Genomic DNA, 20,351 nt, shown 5'->3' with positions numbered 1-20,351 from the left:
TTCTTTTGTCCTGCTCGCACTTGGGGGCTTCATTGTGGCCCCACTGAGTTTCAAATGGTGGTGATGTTGGGGTGTGTGTGTGTGTGTGTGTGTGTATGGGGAGTCGGGAAGAAGAGGGAGTTTAAAAGGCACCCTCCCCCACCCCCCAAGACTGAGGAATCTACCGGGTATGGATTCGTTCGCTGCTGCTGCCTGCCTGCCCTTTTGCCTGCAGACAGGGAACGGTTTGTAATACATTGTTGTAAGCAGTCTGTTTGGATTCTAGAGGTGAGGATTCACAGAACAGAAAGGAAGGGTATATTCATGGCTGGATTTTGGTGGAGCCGTGAATCCATTCTGGATTTCAGTTTGAACTCTAAAGGTGCTCTCCAAGGTGTTGAGCCCTAAAATAGGTTAGCTTGGGGAGCACCTTTAGAATTCTAGCTGGCTCTGGATGAAACCCAGAATGGATTCACAGCCCCACCAAAATCAGAGCCACCATCCTCCACTGGGCCCAACCCAATAGGTAACCTAGGCAGAATTCTAGGAGCATCAGGCTAATCAGAACCACCCCATACCCTTCCCAGGCCGCCGGGGGTGGAGGGAAGAACTCGCCATTCTTTCCCACCCCCTCCCTTTCTCACACACATGGTGCCTCCAATTTCCGAGCCCTTCCCCCCACCTCCATACAAGTGAATGGATATCCCCTCCACATAAGAACGATGTGCGTGCGTGTTGGGGCTGCCATAGGGGAAATATTTATCGGGAGGGCGATGAGAAGCATTTCTCCAAGTCTGGTTTTTCGCATGACCACCCTTCCCTTTGCTCTATGTGGGGAGCGGGGGAGGGCTACCGTCGCTTTGAGGTTTTATATCCCGATTTGAACAGAGTAGGAGCCTGGAAATACAAATGTTTTAAATCAATCACATCAACTATTCACACTCCAGAAGGATGGAATACTATTGTATGTCAGCTTCCACCTTTCCACGTACAGCCTTTCCTCTCCCCATCTCCACCCCCCACAGCCCCCACGCGTGAAAAATCTAAGTTTTGTCCAGGACAGCAAAATACCTTGAGTTGGCCTGATCTAGAGAGAGAGAAGAAAATCCTCTTTTCTCCCACGCCCCCACGACTGGAGTGAAATGGGCAAAAGGGTGGTGATTCGTCGTACAGGCGTGATCCTGAAGGGTCTACAGCGGGCTGGTCTTTTTGACCAGCGAGAGTCAATCAGCAACCTACAAGTGTCTCGTTTTGTACACATACATGCGTCCCTTTTTATATCCCACCACCACCACCCAACACCCTAAGAATCTCCAAAGCCAACGTGGACTGGGAGCGGGGTCACTGCGGCAGGTTAGTCAATTTCTGGTCTAGAAGAAAACAAATTCCTTTACAAATCCCTTGTGCGCCGCTGCTGCGATTGTTGGTGGGCTGGGTGCGCGCGCCCGCGTTTCATATCAGTTCTATCGCATGTTCTCTTCCAAAGCCATCAAAACACACACACACACACACACACACACACACACACACACACACACACTAAATACACCAAACTCCTCCATCTCTGCGGTTCCTTCTCGATGTAAATATCCTTAGAAATTCACAGCGGGCGCCTTGTTGGTCTTAAGCAAATGCCAGGCAATGGGAAAAGAAGATGACCTTACCTTAGTTACGGAGGTAATCTAACGATCCGTCCTTCTTCCTGGATCTCTCTCTCTCTCTCTCTCTCTCTCTCTCCTTCTCTGTCTGTGTATCTCTCTGTCTCTCTGGGCGATCTCTGAACACCCCACCCCACCCCAAAGGGAGGATCCTTCTCTCTCTCTCTCTCTCTCTCTCTCTCTCTCTCTCTCTCTCTCTCTCTCTCTCTCTCTCTCTCTCTCTCTCTCTCTCTCTCTCTCTCCTCCCTCCCCTCACTCTTCTCTGTGTGTGTCTGAAGCTCTGTCCCTTGTCTCCCAACAGAAAAACGAAGCCTCTTCTCTCCCCCACCCATCACCTCGGAGGCAAAAAGAGAGGGGGGGTTGTGAAAGGCACTGCAAAGAAATGCCATTTTAGGACGTGGAAAGCCTATGAGCAGTTCCATGTGGGGCGAAAGCACCCCACGTAGGTCTGTACGTCACGCTCCTTTTCTCTTCCCCCCCCTGCCCGCATGGCTCCAAGAGCTGATCCTCGCCAATAATAATAATAATAATAATAATAATAATAATAATAATAATAATAATAATAATAATAATAATAAGATATGGTCGTTGTTATTTCTGGGTTTGTTTGTTTCTCCTTTTGGTGAGGGGGAGAGGCAGAGTTTGTGTAGGTGAAAGACTGGGGAATGTAGTAGAAATTTGGGGAGGCGGTGTAGCCTCGGGGAATAGTTGGCACCCGGGGATAGAGAGCCCGCACACTTGGCTGAAAGTTTGTTCCTGGAAAGAAGGGGCGTGTGAGTGCGGGAATCGCGCTTTCTATCCGAGGAAGGAGAGACCCCGCGAATCTTGCAAGGATGCCCGGAGATGAGAAATTGACAAGCTATCAAGGGGGTCTTAGGAGGGGGCGGGAGGGGCCGCCCTTGGGGCTGGAGGGAAACTTCGAAGGTGGGAAAGAACGGAGAGATCCACGGAGGTCCCTTCTAGCCTTCCAAGAACGGCCTGCAGGAAGCAGCGGGCCAAAGGCTTGGGGAAACGCCGCGGGAGAAAATCTTCAGTTTAGGCCAGGAGAGCTGGTCGGGGAGTTTTTGGACAAGCCAACCAGCAGGGCTGGGGCACCGAGCAAGAGACGTTGACTCATGTAAAAGCCTGGCTTTCAGGCCGTTCCTGCTCCTCCTCCTCCTCCTTTTGCCGCTTGGTTGATCGGACCTTGCAGTGGCTGGGCTGGACCGAACGCCCAGCCTGCTCTAAAGCATACACACACACCCCTCCAACGCCACCCTTGCGGGTTGCATTCAGCCCAGCAATGGAGAGGTTTCCCCCGGACTCCAGCTCCATTCTGCTGCCTGCCTGCCTGCTTTGCCTGCCTGCCTGCCTACCTGGCTGTTTCTCTCCTCCAGGAGAGTAAACCATCTCTTTCCACCATCACTGGGATCCATGGACGGGCGAAGCGGGGGGGGGGGGGAGAGGGAGTGCAAGCCAGAAAGTGCTGGGTACCAGTGAGGAGACGGGGAGGGGGGGGGGGAGGCAATGGACATTTTCTGTTCTTCGGTCTCCCATCATTCAGCTCCCCGTTTTCTAGCCTTGTCTTTTCTATCTCTCCATCCATCCCCGTGACTCGGGTGTGCGTATTTGACTCGGAAAACAGTGTACATGTAGAGGGACAAATATGAGTCCTCAATCTATCCATAGATTCCCCCCCCTCTCTCCATCGCTGGAAGTACCATGTACAACATACACAACACTAATAAGGTGTATCTCTCCGAAAATATACGTATTGGTGTATTCCTATATCCTATTATTATTGTACCTGCCTGTGTGTACCTATAGTCATCAGAATTTGAACAGTCACTGTAACACACACACACACACGTGTGCAAAACACCAGTATACAATCTCGGTAATATAGATATCCCATTACAATTAAAACACACACGCACGCACACCTGCATTAACTTCTTACAAGTCCTTTTCTACTGCTATTGCAACTTTGGCTTCTGCCGGTTTCCTCTCTTGAATGGACTGAAATGTGTTTCTCCAATCGAAGGAGAGTTGCCCCCACAGAGATCTTCAGCAGTACCTGACAGTGGATCTGTCCATCAGACGTGGATCTGGACCCCATCAGTCCCGCATGTAAAATAGCACAGTAAAAGCAGCAATAATATAGGCACTGAATAGCCATAGGGTGTGATTAATGTGGCTTTTGCTAATTTCAATCTATTTTTTTTTTTAAAAAAAAAAATCCTTTTGGCTTCGCAGGTACCCTTTTCTCTGTTATGTTGATTTTTAAAAAAAACCCATCTGATATTCTGCTTGCTAGCGTAATTGATAAACCTACTATACACACACACACACACACACACAGAGAGAGAGAGAGAGAGAGAGAGAGAGAGAGAGAGAGAGAGAGAGAGAGAGAGAGAGATTTATCAATTATGTTAGCAAGAAGTAGCAGAAGAGAAAGAATGCAATGAGGCTCGATCCACCGCTGAAACCCCAGCGAAGTGCCAATCGATTTCAATGGGAGAAACCGAAAGCTTGCGTTTTGACGCTCTCCCGCAGGAATCAAGGGGTCTTCACAGCCCATAACTTTGTCGAAATGCAGCCCACTGATTATTACCAGTTGCCAATTTCCCAACCATCGCATCACACACACACACACACACACACACACACACACACACACTGCCTTTATTCATGCGTTGGTTTTCATTCCAAACCTCTCCTGCCCCCGCTCCTCTGCCCAAGGGCTCCTACGGACCGTCAAGAGGCGAGGGGCGTTTTGAAACTGACCAGAGAGATGCGTAAGAGCAAAAATCACTTTGATACGATCAGATCAGGGGGACCGAAGGTTGGGTGCGAAATCGTAGTCAAAACACCCACCCACACACCTTGGATGGGGTTGGCGGAGGTAGGTATACCGCTAGTAGCATCCTCAATGGACCTCCCCACCCCACCCCCGACTGATAAAGGCAGGGCGACAACTACTTCGATCGGATGCGTCTGCTTATCACGACCTTCGTCTCCAGTACGGGAATGCCTCCGCGCCCTCCTGGGTCACTTCTCCAGCGACCTTTCCCTCCTCCCTCTCACCCCCCTTCCCCCCCTTTTTGATGATCCCCAGGGTGAAAAGGGGGCAGAGAAATAAAAGCCAAGAGAATGGGCGAAGCTCTTGACCCCTGACCTTTGGATTTTCTTCTTCTCCCACTGAAGCCGCGTGTGAACAAAAAGGAACCGGTTTGTCTCAATGAGAGAGGGCAGGAAAGGTTAAACAAATTCCCCTTTCTGTCAATTGTCTGCCTGTTTATTGCAATCACGTTAAGGTAACATGCTTGTTTACGTCGCTTTCCGTCCACCGCAACCCACCCTCGCCTCCCAGCGCCACGTATTTTGTTTGTTGGTTTAAAAGAAGAATTGTCACTTTTACTTTCTTCCTTTCTCTCCGCCCCCCCTCCCCCCGCCGGAGATTGGCTTCTTTGGGCACCGATTTCGGGGTTAAACGCTTGGCCTCGATTAATATTTTCCAGTAATAATAATGACAGCATTTTTGGATGGAACATTACCAAGTTCATGGAGAATCCACCTCTCTTTCTCTCTTTCTTTTCTATACACAACACCCACGCTCAACTTGATGGACATTTCTAAATTCCCAACCCCCAAAAGTCTGGGTTAGGGGTAGACTAGCTTTTGCGTGTATGTTCAAAATAATAATTAATTTTTTTTTTAAAGGGGAGGGTGATCTACCCAAATAAACACACATTCCCACAAAATCTAAAATATTGTCTAGATCGAAATGATCCTTCCACCCCAGAAATGGGCGTTCTTTTGTGATACCAGGAGAGTTTCAGTTTTCTTCGTATGTTTTTCTCCATTGTTTTTATATTATTATTATTATTATTATTATTATTATTATTATTATTATTATTAACAATATTTATAGGTGGAAGGATATTGGAAACAGGGGCATGGGGGAGGGGTCCAGCTTTTCTAAAAGTAACATCAATTTTGCAAACAAAACTAAACACATAACAAAACCAAATGGCAGAAGAATAGAACCGCGACTGATATAAATTATCTCCTCTCCAATTTTCTGAAACATTCTGTCCAATAGGGCACAAACTTACTACTTCAAAACGGGCGAACAAGTATATGTGCGTGTTTGGATGAAGCCAAATTTGGCTCTTACGTGGTTTTAAAAGATGGAGCTCCATAAACATATATTTTTGTTTCTTTACCAGTTAGCTTAACAGATTCATTACCGGTTCTCTTATATTTCAGGAATCACCGAAGCAGTTTCTTTTGCGACATCATATTTTATTTTGGAATGAAGTTAAAAGAAGGAAGGCCATAAAAAAGAAGAACATATCGTGGATATAACCGTATTTTCCGTATATTGAAAAAGTTTCTAAGCATGTTCCTATACTAGAGTCATATTTATTTTTTAAAAAATAAATAAATTATACAAACACTGAATGCACATATATGTTGAATCGTGTGAAAACGGAAAACAATTGCGCTGGATTTGTTTGTGTGTTTAATTAAAACATGTTGTTGTTATTATTTTTATATTTTATTTTAAAAAAACACCCTGGAGAGTTTGATTGAATTAGGATCAAGGCTGTTCGATATAAGATGGTGGCATTGGAAAAAAAATAGTGTTTTACTTTGAGTTAGTGCTCTTTGGTGCAAAAATAACGGTTTTGGTGAAGAAGAAGTAATATCGAAAGGATTTTTTTGCAGGAGTAATAACCAACAGTGGCGCTATGAGGTCTATGAACAAGGGCGACATCTACCGGCGTCTTTGGGAATTGCGCCGTTATTCAGAATTGTTTGATTATATTTAGTATCATTTTTCCTATTTTAATCTTCCCGCAGCTCAAAACCACTTTCTCTTACGGGTCGTTGTTGAAGTTGTTTCGTATTTAAATGTCATCTCAAGCGACGATTACACGTGGATATTTTTTATTATTATTTTTTTACTTTTACTACTAGCCAGATATTTGCCCTTTACATCTTTTCTGGATTCCTAAAGAAAACTTGTGCGTGGAGAATTGTCCTAGCAAAGTATTTATTTTCCATTCATCAGTACTGAAGATCCAGTGGGTTAGGCTTTGTGTTTTGTTTACAGTTTCTTCCTCGAACAATCACACCATATAATTTAATTGTCGGGATGAGATTTGCGTTTTTTTTTAAAAAAAGGTCATTCGTTTGAATTCAGAGAATTATAGAAATACAGAATACTTCTCCCCCACAAAACACACACACACACACACACACACACACACACACACACACAAATATTCATTTCAGCTCTATGTGTTTCCTTTTGCCTCCATCCCTACACATTAATGACAAAGAAATTATAATCTTTATATGGGATTCGGAACAAGAAAAAAATGCATATATGCGAGAAACGAATTTTCAGAATCACTTCTGTTGCACCACCTTATTACAGGATACCGTGGTATTAGCTGGTATGGGGCTGGTTTGCGTGTGGGTGTGGGTGTGTTTTAATTCTGATTTTGCACATTATGATGATAGGCTTATGCAACTTTATTATGGGCACTGCTTTGAGAAGACTGTAGAGCCCTTGAGGACGCTATTAGAAATATTGAAAATAAACATAAACATTAGGAAAAAAGTGTCCTTTTTCCTTTCTGCCTCCCAAACGAGGAAGTGTCCCAGATGCCTGCATGTGTGTGTTTTAAACTTCTCAAAATCACTTCTTGGGGAAAGGAAGGTTTATAAGTGGGGTGCTCCCTATATATTGTACCCCCGTCAAAAAGGAGGAGGGGGGATAATTCCATTTTCCTTTTTAATTTTTTTTTTATTCCACTTACAAATTAGAAGTATGGACTCCATTTTGACTTTGGATTGGATTTATTTATTATTATTATTATTATTATTATTATTATTATTATTATTATTATTATTTTAGCTTTTCGACTCCTGGCTAACAAATTAAAGTTACTTATTTTCTAAGTAAATGTTCCTTCTGCCAGAGAGATATTTGGGGGCGAGATCAAAATCGGCAGTGTTTACTCAGAGTTTACTCAGGAGTAAGCCTGATTGAATTCCAGAAAGTTGGCTCCCATGTTTATCGGATCACAGCCTAAATTTTGTTTTTCCTTTGTGTGTTAAGCAGTACAATCCATTTATATATAGACTCAGAAGTAAGTCCCCCATTGAGTTCAATGGGGCTTCCTCCCAGGTAAATGGGGACAGGATGGCAGCCGTAGACGATTAAGAAATTATAAACGCTATTACTGCAATTTAGGTTCCCCACACACACACACACACCTTTCCCAGCACCATCAACACTGAAAAATCCTGCGAGGATTGTTCTACTTTCAGCCCTCGCAAAGAAACTCTGCGAATGAACAGGCTTCCGCCCAGAATTTAAGGAGTCAGTCAGTGCACCCAGAGGTGGCGTGGGCTGGTTCTGCTGTCTGCCTGATACTCCAAGACCCGGCATTTCTGGGGTGGAGTGCAGGTTTCAACAAAATTCTTTGATTTTTGTTTCTTTGTTTGTGTTTAGGGAAGCCTTTCTTCCATAGGGGAACCTGCCAGTTCTCCCGCTGAAGGAAGCCCATCTGGAGGCTGCCCCCCTTACTCCAGAGTAGACCCCTTTAAATGCGCATATGAGAAAGCGCGACGGGAAAGGAAGTTTCCTAATCCAGCCTGGTTTTAGGGCAGCGCTGGGCAGCAAAGTGTCGATCCGGACAGATCTCGAGATGATTTGAGGTGAATCGGCCAGAATTTCTGGGGGGGGGGGAGGCGAGGGGGGGCTCAGTCCTTTTCCAAGAGCTGCAGCATCAAACACGACCCCCCCCCGCCCCGCTCCCTTAATTCTACTACCGAAATGAAGAGAGCTTGAACGTAACCAGGAGTGGATTTTCGCGTGGAAAGCCGATTCGGGTACTCCAAAACCAATTCCTGTCTTCAAAATTCTTTCATTCTAAGCGTATGTATTTTGCACCAGTTTTGCTGAATCTTGGCCTTCCAGTAAAAAAAGACAACCCAACCAACCCAACAATACCAAAGTAGATCCTGCAAGCCTGAAGTCTGCCCACCTCTGATTTGGGGGATCCTCTTCTCTTCTATAAACAACCCCCCTTTCCCCCCTCCTCCTCCTCCTTTATTAATCGCCAACAAAACACCTAGTGTAGACCATGAACCAAAGGAGTGTTTTAAGAAAGAAATTAGCAACTTCTTTTCAGATCATGAGCTCCTGTTGTCCAAATTTTGTACACCAGCAGGCAGAGGCATTAAAACAAAACAAAAAATAGAACCAGACCCTAATTTTTAAGGGTTTATCCATTCAAGATTAACAGCCTACAGCCCAAGGGAAAGAACAGGAGAAGGAAGGACGGAAGCTGAATTGGGAATAACTCAGACGAAAAGAGAGCCGTGGAATGGAAACGTAACTGCAAGGACAGAAATAAGCAGAGGTTGCAAAGAACAACAAGAATCGTTTGTGCATATTCTTAATTCTGAGGGTGGGGGCCTGGAGAGAGAGAGAGAGAGAGAGAGAGAGAGAGAGAGAAGTACATTTTATTTAATCTATCTTCCTGAGATAGATTTCCAGGTAATCTCACATACTGAGTATCTAGCTATCTAGCTATCCATCACTGATGAAGAGAGTGATCCAGCCCAGGGATCACTCTCTCTCTGTTTAGCCTTCTAATTCAATAGAGTCACTGAAAAGGTGCTTAATTTGGGTGGCATTGTGCCCACACAGTTTTAAACATGGATGAGGGTGCTGTCCCCCACCCCAAACTGGTGCCCTGACAGATATTTCGGTTTACAGCTCCTGTCTGTCCCAGTCACCCTGACCAATGGTTGGGGATAATGGGAGCTGTAGTCCAAGACAAGAGGAACGCACCAGCTTGGGGAAGGCTGGACTAGGGAGAACAGCAATGAAGGTAGAAGCACGGATTTAAAAAGTTGGCTATAGCAATCCCCCTTTTTTTATTTAGGGGCTTCCACAGTGGGTGGCATTCAATCTTGCTGCTGTACCTTGACTCAGTGTGTCCACAGACACCTCTCTTGGTGCCTGCCAGACTCCCTGCTCCTCTTAATTTTTATTTTAATTCTTAAGATTTTACAAATAATAATAACTGGGACGCTAAAAAGCCAAGACCTGCTTTCCAGCACCATCTTTATTTGGGTTCAAAAGAGTGTTTTTGTGTTTTGGCGCTCCAACACGTGTCCTTATATTCTCCGGCAAGTTACGTTTCTTTTTCATCTCACGCATTTGTTTTCTGAGAAATGAGCTCCATTTTGTCACTGGCCATGCCCACCAGAGCAACCATTTTGTGAAGGGGAAAGCCCAACCCCTATAGCAGCCATTTTGTGAGCATCCCCCATGACACTCCCACAGTTCCAGTTGTGTCCACCAATGTGAAAAGGTTGGGGAACCCTAGGCTAAGGCAACTCAGTTGGGCCTGGATCTGGGTTGTGGGTTCAGGCTCCACTGCCCCCTTTAAAAACCATTCTAGTTTCAGATGCCCACTCTGCTTTGCTCCTTGCTCTTTCCCCCATGGCAAATGGGGTTGCCCAAGAGAAAGCCCCCACCTTTAAAACATATGTCAGGGGAGCCAGGAGTGGGAAAAAAAATGCTGTACTGCTGAAGGATCAAAATCCAGTTTCTTCTAAAGTCAGAATGCTAACTTCAGTTGTGTGCAGGATGAAGCTTCTAGCCATATGACAGCAAGTGAAAATTCACTGAGAAAATACATTAAGATCTACCACCACCAAGGCAGAGGGTTAAAACCTGTACATTCTGTGGAAGGCCAGAGGCAAGCTTTTCTTTGTCCTCACTTTGGGGAGGCAGGCATTACTTTCCTAACTGCATTCTGGGTAGCCATCCTCAGAGATTTGGGCCATAGCTAGACGGGGCGATATCCCAGAGCGATCCCCGAGATCGTCCCTGTGCATCCACATGACACACAGGGGATCCCAGGAGCAGGGAGGGATGATCCCTCCGTTTCTCTGAGATATTGCCCTACCCTTTCAGCTCCTCACAGTTACTCACGAGGAGCTGGGAATTGCGCACAGGATGCAGAGCTCCTCAGGATGGGTGGGGGGAGTGGGGAAAATGGTTAAAAATAAAAAAAAACTCACCTTTTCCACACGAGCGCTTGTCTCCTTTAACAAAAAACCAAAATGGCAGGCACAACATCCTGTTCTTCTGAGGCCTTTGCACGCCACGTGTAAACAGAGGGGGAGATCTCGGGATAACAATATCGCAAGATCCTCACCCCTCCATCATGCTAGACCCATAGATCTAGCTGAGGCCATAGTCAACCAGAAGAGTTCCAGTTCCATGTCTTATGACCAAACCATTTATTTATTTATTTATTTATTTAGAATATTTATATACCGCTCCTCATTGAAAAAATTTCGGAGCGGTGTACAAGGTAAAATGAAAATACAAAACAGAATAAAACAGTTAAAACAAAATTTAAAAAGAAGCAAAACAACAACAACACAGAAATCCAAGGCTGCATGTTAAAGAAAGGCTTCTTGGAATAAAGATGTTTTCAGGAGGCGCCGAAAAGAGTACAAGGTTGGCGCCTGCCTGACCTCCAGAGGCAGGGAGTTCCACAGGAGGGGTGCCACCACGCTGAAGGCTCTTTCCCTGGTGGATTCCAATCGGAGGATGGATCTAGGTGGAACCACCAGGAGCAGGCCCTCGGATGACCTCAGTGACCGGGCAGGTTGGGAAGGGAGAAGGCGCTCTCTCAGGTATCCTGGTCCCAAGTTCTTTAGGGCTTTGTACACAAGTACAAGAACCTTCAACCTGGCCCAGTAGCAAATAGGCAGCCAGTGCAGTTCCCTCAGCAGAGGAGTTCCATGCTGGAAAGGGGCAGCTCCAGACAACAGCCGAGCTGCAGCATTCTGCACTAGCTCCAGCTTCCGGAGCAGCTTCAAGGGCAGCCCCACATAGAGCACGTTGCAGTAATCCAATCTTGAGGTTACCAATGCCTGTACCACCATGGCCGAGCTATCCCTGTCCAGGAGAGGCCGTAGTTGGCGAACCAACCGAAGATGGTAAAAGGAAGGAGGCCAACAGCAGGAAGCCTCATAGAACCCCAACTAATCCTGCATCTCACAACCATGAGGAAGTGCAGGAAGGAGGAACATTCACCAAATTGTGTGGGTGGCATTTGTGGGCTGTGTCCTTCCCTAGCATTTTACTCCTGGAAGGCTTGGGGAACACCCCAAACAGCGACGCAATGGCGCAACAGGTGCAATGGCTTCCACGACAGGCATTCTCACCAAGCGTCCATGCTTCAGTTATTGCCAGGAGTGTCATGGGAATTTTTGTAGCACAGGCGCTCATCACGATGTTGCCCATAACCATGCCCCCAAGAAGAAGTCCCAAATGCGGGCAGCTTTGCTGCTCCATATCAACAAACCCATTATAGCAGTTTTCATCTCTGCCAGGAGCAAGTCTTTTGTGAAACGAAGGGGCCTTCACTGCCCATTCAAGGCCTATGTCTTCCAAAACAGTTTACATGACAACAAGAAGTAATATATTTCATTTCATTTATTATGTTTTTATGCTGCCTCATAGCCGAAGCTCTCTGGTCAGTTTACAAGAATTGTTGCTGGGAAAATCCATCCCCACCCAGCTACTGTGAGAATGCAGCTCAGCTCAGAAGGAGCAGGGATTGCTGAGAGGGCTGGCTGGGGATGTCAGCACCCCTGCTAATAAAAAAGTCATAGAATCATTGAATAGCAGAGTTGGAAGGGGCCTACAAGGCCATCGAGTCCAACCCCCTGCTCAATGCAGGAATCCACCTTAAAGCATCCCTGACAGATGGTTGTCCAGCTGCCACTTGAATGCCTCTAGGGTGGGAGAGCCCACAACCTCACCAGGCAACTGATTCCATTGTCGTACTGCTCTAACAGTCAGGAAGTTTTTCCTGATGTCCAGCTGGAATCTGGCTTCCTGTAACTTGAGCCCATTATTCCGTGTCCTGCACTCTGGGATGATCGAGAAGAGATCCTAGCCCACCTCTGTGTAACAACCTTTTAAATATTTGAAGAGTGCTATCATGTCTCCCCTCAATCTTCTCTTGTGCAGGGATGCAGTCCCATCCCTGCAAGCCATGACTCCACTAAACCACCAGTTACTGGGCTCCCATAAGTGTTTATTCACACTGTCCAATGCCTTCATTCATCCAGAGATTCCAGATTGCCCATTGGGGTCCCCTCTTCTTCCATTGGTGCTCAGACACATTTCACTTCCTTAGTGCTAGAGCGCCTGAGCGGTAGCATTTCTTCCACACGCATGGGGTGAAATAGTTGCGCAGATGTGAAATGTTCCAAGCACCAAGTCCAGAGTTTGGAGCTGGGCAAAGGGAGATAGAAGAGTCATCATTAATACACAATATTTGTGCTTTGGGGGGGGGGGGGAACAGACACAGCGTTTAAAGGGATTTGCATTAGAATGGCGTTGCCCAAACCTTTGAAAGGTTTGACAGTTTCCCAAGATCAAAATCAGAAATCATGCCCTGAATTTCACCATCTGTCACTGATCTAGAAGAGCCTCGTGTGGCGCAGAGCGGTAAAGCAGCAGTTTCTGCAGCTGAAACTGCAGCCTGAGTTCGATCCCAGCAGAAGCTGGTTTCAGGCAGCCGGCTTGGGTCGACTCAGCCTTCCATCCTCCCGAGGTCAGTAAAATGAGTACCCAGCTAGCTGGGGGAAAGGTAATAACGGCCGGGGAAAGGTAATAACGGCTGGGGAAGGCAACGGCAAACCACCCCGCTATGGCTATGAGGCCTGCCAAGAAAACGTCAGCCAAAGCTGGCATCCCTCCAAGAGTCAGTAATGACTCAGTGCTTGCACGAGAGGTTCCTTTCCTTTCCCCCCCACTGATCTAGGTACGTGTCCCAACTGAAGAGGGGCACTGGCCAGTGCAGCATCACATACAGAGAAGCAACAGGCACCTCCTTAGTTACATATCAGTTGGATTATTGCAATGCACTCTACATTAGGGGTGGGCTGAAGGTATACTACTGGACAACAACAACAACAATAATAATAATAATAATAATAATAATAATAATAATAATACTTTCTCTTAAAAAAAAGGAAAGAAAGACTCAACACATCTTGCAGTATTACTTAAGTGTGCCTTCATAGTCAAGCATCTTCAATTCACAGGAGTTTTGAATTCGAACCAAGCCGAAATTTCTCTCAGAAGAGGTTTTTTTTTTTTTTTTAAGGTAAGTTTTCGGGGAATTTGCTCCCCTGTCCCATCCCTGTGAAAAAAGAAAAGCATTTTTGCGGAATATTCACAATATTTTGTGGTGGGTGCCTTTCCTTCCCCACACTGCCCTGAGCAACAGTGGGTCAGGAGTGGCATTGTGGCGGGGATGTAAGATGGCCGCCTGGCTGTCAACAAGGAAGCATTGCTGAAGTTCAGTGGAAAACACCAACGGAGAGGAAAAAAACGGTGTGTCTGCTAATGACACCCCCACCCCCACAAAAAAGGCTGCAGAATTTCACTTCCAAGAGAATATTTGGCAGAAATCCACCCATCCACCCTGCCCCCACTTCCATGTCCATGCATGGGGTGTAGAATTTAAGGAGGTCAGTTCTGCATTTGTCTTGTAGCATTCAGACAATCTTTACTTGTCTCTGTCCCTGCATGCAATTCCGGAGTAACTGTTTTAGGAAACTAGGGCCCTTTCTACACCTAAGGGTTATCCCAGGAAAATGGAGGAATCGTCCCTGCCTGCTCCCGGGATCCCCTGTGTGGCATTTGGATGCACAGGAATGATCCTGGGAGAATCCCTGGATAAAGGGCTGGTGTAGACATGCCCTTTGAGTTCTGGTTGCCTCCCACCTCCCTAAAAGCCATTCCTGCAACCCTAAAGCAGAACCATCACCATCCAATCCCCCAATCTGTTATTAATACTCCACAGATCTAGGAGCTACTTTTTAAAGCTGTTTACTGGACGCTTGCCATCTCATTATCAGGAATGTTTATTGGAAGGCATCCGTCCAAGAACAAGCTTTGTGCATTAAACACCGAAGAGTTATGGAGGGTTATTGGAACACACAGCAGATAATTATAAACCCATAACAGCTCATGATCTCTCTGTTTAGCATCACTTTGTCACATTTGGGATTGGGGGTGGAGGCAGGGTAATGCCAAGCTTCCTTCTAGAGCAGCCTTCCCTGACCTGCTGCCCTCTAAACGATGTCAGACTACAATCCCCATCATTGTCAATTGCTCAGCCATTTTTTTTTTATCATTTTCGATACTGGTTTTTTGTGCTTTCATAGAATCATAGAATAGCAGAGTTGAAAGGGGCCTATAAGGCCATCAAGTCCAACCCCCTGCTCAATGCAGGAATCCACCCTAAAGCATAGAATCATCCCCAACTACTGAATTGAAAGTACTACTGTGAAATGAGTTCACCAATGAAGAGAAAAATAATAACTGGTTGAGACAGAAATGGAATATACCAACACCGCTGGAAGCGGATTAACTTCTTCATCAAGTGAGTTTGAATGGAAGTTTCTGTTTGCAACCTTATAGAATCATAGAATAGCAGAGTTGGAAGGGGCCTACAAGGCCATCTAGTCCAACCCCCTACTCAATGCAGGAATCCACCCTAAAGCATCCCTGACAGATGCTTGTCCAGCTGCCTCTTGAATGCCTCTAGTGTGGGAGAGCCCACAACCTCCCTAGGTAATTGGTTCCATTGTCATACTGCTCTAACAGTCAGGAAGTTTTTCCTTGGCAGATTAGTTTCCAGCCCAAGGCTGGTAAGGCCCCCTGGTTTTGGGATTTTGGACGGCAACAGTGGTAGCACTCCCACATTTTAAAACACAACTTCTCAGACTCCCTGTTCAGGCTACCAGGGCTCCTCTGGACTACCACTCCAATCAGCCCCAACTAGGCCAGCTGGCTGGCTGGCTTGACGTATGCTGGGAGCTGTAGGACATTTTTCTGCCATGCATAGGATTTCACCCTAAAAGAAGCATTATCTGTATTGCACCACCAGCAATTAGCCTGGTGGTGCAATATAGGTAATTCAGCAATCCCATGTTAATGAGATGTTGCTGTGCTCAACAGACAGTTCTTGTTTGAATAAGACGCAGCCTAAGATCCATTGATGTGACAGGCGGATGCCAAAACAGCAACCCACTATTTAGGCATTTGATGGAGGGGGCCACAGCAATGTCTCCAATTCCCAAATGGGCCCACAGGTACAAAAAGGCTAGGGAGCACTGCCCTTGGGCCCAGGAAGGATGTGGAATTCTAACGTAGAAAAGCCCCGTGAACATTGCAAAAAGGATGAGGGTAGTAGTAGTACTATACTACTATACGTACTATAAAGTAGTACGGCAGGGTTGTATACTTTCACCTTACCTATTCAACTTGTATGCAGAACGCATCATGCGACGTGCTGGGCTTGACGAATCCAAGGCTGGAGTTAAAATTGCAGGAAGAAACGTTAACAATCTCAGATATGCAGATGACACCACTTTGATGGCTGAAAGCGAGGAGGAGCTGAGGAGCCTTATGACAAAGGTGAAAGAAGAAAGTGCAAAAGCCGGGTTGCAGTTAAACCTCAAAAAAAAAAAAAAAAAAAAAAACCAAGATTATGGCAACCAGCTTGATTGATAACTGGCAAATAGAGGGAGAAAACGTGGAGGCAGTGACAGACTTTGTATTTCTGGGCGCAAAGATTACTGCAGACGCTGACTGCAGACAGGAAATCAGAAGACGTTTACTTCTTGGGAGGAGAGCAATGACAAATCTCGATAAAATAGTTAGGAGCAGAGACACCACACTGACAACAAAGGTCCGCATAGTTAAAGCAATGGTATTCCCCGTAGTAACCTATGGCTGCGAGAGCTGGACCATAAGGAAAGCTGAGCGAAGGAAGATAGATGCTTTTGAACTGTGGTGTTGGAGGAAAATTCTGAGAGTGCCTTGGACTGCAAGAAGATCAAACCAGTCCATACTCCAGGAAATAAAGCCAGACTGCTCACTTGAGGGAATGGTATTAAAGGCAAAACTGAAGTACTTTGGCCACATAATGAGAAGACACCCTGGAGAAGATGTTGATGCTAGGGAAAGTGGAAGGCAAAAGGAAGAGGGGCCGACCAAGGGCAAGATGTAGAGATGATATTCTGGAGGTGACAGACTTGACCTTGGGGGAGCTAGGGGTGGCAACGGGCCGACAGAAAGCTCTGGCATGGGCTGGTCCATGAAGTCACGAAGAGTCAGAAGCGACTGAATGAATGAACAACAACAAATTATTTATTTATTTATTTATTTATTTATTTATATAGCACCAACAATGTACTTGGTGCTGTACAAAATATACAAATAAAACAGCGATACCCTGCCTAGAGGCTTACAATCTAAAATCACATTAAAACATATGAAGGGGGGGGAAGGGGTTCACAAAGCAGAAATAAGAGAATAATCATAGTAATAAGAACAGTAAATCAAGCTAAAATACCCAAAGCTATTGAAAACAAATGAGTTTTCAAACGCGTTTTAAAATCTACAATGGAACTTGTTTTTTCTTTCAATTTATTTGTTTGATTTATAGCTCCTGAAGAAGGAGACATCTCCGAAACATGTAGAGCACAATAAATTTCTCTTCTCTTTTTTTCGAAAAAAATAAAACAGAAAAGAGCACAAATTTCTCTTCTCTTTTTTGGAGCATGGGAGTTTGCCTCCTCTTTGTTGCCACAGGACAGGAGGCATTGGCCAGGCAGAAATGGCTATTGCCTTGTTTTGAGGGTGAATCCTAAAATAGACTTGTCACTCATTCCCGTCCCAGAAGCAGGGGTGAAAGACTCCCGGTGGTCAGCAAACTGTCTTTTAGAGAAGTTCAGAGATTTCTCACTGCTAGTTCTCCCAAAGGGGTGTTAATGTTATTAAGCAAGCAACGCTGCCACCTGGTGTACAAAAAGGAAAAATGCCTCATGGTGGAACAGGCTTAGAAACTCTCCATTGTCAGTTCAAGGCTAATTCTAAGCTATGTGTAGAGCATTATAAGCGGAAACCTGATATCAGTGTAAAGGAAGACATGAAACAAGCCATGATGTTTGTTAATGCAGCTTGATGGGCTGTTGAATACCATTGTTGATTGTCAATCCATGTTCCTCACTGAGGTTTAGCCTGTTTCTGATTGGTTTTGGCACAATTTATTTATTACATTTCTATACCGCCCAATAGCTGGATCACAAAATTTTTTGTGAACCGCCCAATAGGTGGTTCACAAAAATTAAAACCATTCAAAGTCTAAAACAACAGTATAAAACCATAATATAAAATACAATATAAAAGCTCAACCAGATAAAAACAACAGCAATGCAAAATTACAAATTCAAAACACCAAGTTAAAATTCATTTATCGACTGTTAAATAAACTGCTGGGAGAATAAAAAGGTCTTCACCTGGCATCTAAAGGCAAGGATAAATGAATGTAGGTGCCAAGGATAAAGGATAAATGAATGTAGGTGCCAAGTGGAGCTCATTCCACAGCAGGGATGCCACAGCAAAGAAGGCCCTTCTCCTGGTAGCCACCTGCCTCATTTCCTTTGACAGGGGCTTGTGGAGAAGGAACCCTGAGGATGACCTTAGCAGGTACATTTATAAACCACATTGCAGCATACTCTTGTTTGTGACTGAAGCTGGTGTTTTCTACCAAAACGTTTCACATTTTAAAGTCTCTCTGTGTATATAGAATCATAGAATAGTAGAGTTGGAAGGGGCCTATAAGGCCATCGAGTCCAACCCCCTGCTCAATGCAGGAATCCACCTTAGAAGCATCCCTGACAGATGGTTGTCCAGCTGCCTCTTGAATGCCTCTAGTGTGGGAGAGCCCACAACCTCCCTAGGTAACTGGACCTATTGGTAAGGTGACCATATGAAAAGGAGGACAGGGCTCCCGTATCTTTAACAGTTGTGTTGAAAAGGAAATTTCAGCAGGAGTCATTTGTATATGTGGGGAACCTGGTGAAATTTTCTCTTCATCACACCAGTTAAAGCTGCAGGTGCCCTGCCCTCTTTTAAATCTGGTCACTCTAGTATAGCTCCTGCAGCTTTAATGGCTGTGAAGAAGAGAGAATTTCCCCAGGTTCTCCATATATACAAATGACACCTGCTGAAATTCCCTTTTCTATGCAACTGTTAAAGATACAGGAGCCCTGTCCTCCTTTTCATATGGTCACCCTACCTATTGGCGTACGGCTCTAACAGTCAGGAAGTTTTTCCTGATGTCCAGCTGGAATCTGGCTTCCTTTAACTTGAGCCCGTTATTCCGTGTCCTGCACTCTGGGAGGATCGAGAAGAGATCGTGGCCCTCCTCTATGTGACAACCTTTCAAATACTTGAAGAGTGCTATCACGTCTCCCCTCATTCTTCTCTTCTCCACTATATACATAGTGTGTGTATAATGAAATTGTGTTTAGCTAGTTGTTTTACATTTTGTACTTTTTTTAAAAAATAAACCACATTTGATTATAAAGTTGTATCATAATATTCTAGTCTTTGTAATATTTTCTTGTGAATTGTTGTGAACTGCCCAGAGAGCTTGGCTATTGCATAGTATGGAAATAAAATAAATAATATATTTAGAAACCTTTTAACCTTCTATAAATTTATATACTGGTGGTTCTTCATTTTGGAGCCCCCCCTTTTGTGTTTTTCAAGTGTGATTATTATTAACATAATATTTTTTAACATGCAGCCTTGGATTACTGTTATTGCTTCTTTTAAATTTTGTTTTAACTGTTTTATTCTGTTTTTTTTTTTCATTTTGCCTTGTACACCGCTCCAAAATTTTTCAATGGGGAGTGCTATATAAATATTCTAAATAAATAAATTATTATTTCAGCTTTTCTTGCCTAAAATGCATTATTAAGATATTTCTAGACTACCAGTACTACTGCATGCGAGTAACAGTACTCCTCCCTTTCTGCTCCTATTACCCACGTTGTTGGAGCAATCCCCTCCTGCCATTCCTCTCTTTAAATTTTAAATTCAAATTAACTCCTCCCACCGCCCAATCAGCGCCTCGCGTTCCAGACTTCTTGACCAATGGAGGTAAAGCAAGAAGCCGACCGCCACGGGGTGGAGAAGAAGTACCAAAGATATAAGAAAGGGTAGAACGACCCATAGACCAGTTACTGCGAGGAAAAAGTAAAACAAAACCAAAAATATCCTTAGGGTCACAGAGAGAAAAATAAAATTCCAGTGCCATCCTGAGGCCCATTGAGTTCAATGGAACTTGAGTAAGGCCCATTGAGTTCAATGGAACTTACTCCCACTTAAGTGGGAATAGGCTTGCAGTCCTCTACATTTCCCTTAGCAGCACTTCCGGTATAAAGTTGAACTGCTTCTCTACTCCCTTGGAAAGGAGAGAAGACTGTTCCACCACAGAGCTACTAAGGCAGCCTTTCTCAACCTGGGGCGCTCCAGATGTGTTGGACTACAACTCTGGCTGGGGCATTCTGGGAGATGCAGTCCAACACATCTGGAGCGCCCCAGGTTGAGAAAGGCTGTACTAAGGGGTAGAGCGACGTCCATGCTGCTCCCGTGAGAGAACTAAGAACGCATGCTGGTTTTAAACCCGGAAGTTTGGTCTGCACGTCATCTCACAACTTTTCCTATCTCTTTGGTAAGTTAAGAGACCGCCAGGGGGGGGAAATACCCCGCTCTTCCGCTGCGAAAAGCGCCTGCGTCGGAAG

Source organism: Elgaria multicarinata, chromosome 16 (assembly GCF_023053635.1).
Source record: "Elgaria multicarinata webbii isolate HBS135686 ecotype San Diego chromosome 16, rElgMul1.1.pri, whole genome shotgun sequence".
In the NCBI taxonomy this organism is placed as follows: domain Eukaryota; kingdom Metazoa; phylum Chordata; class Lepidosauria; order Squamata; family Anguidae; genus Elgaria; species Elgaria multicarinata.
The sequence above is the reverse complement of the archived record's forward strand: the minus strand, read 5'-3'. Positions refer to the sequence as shown.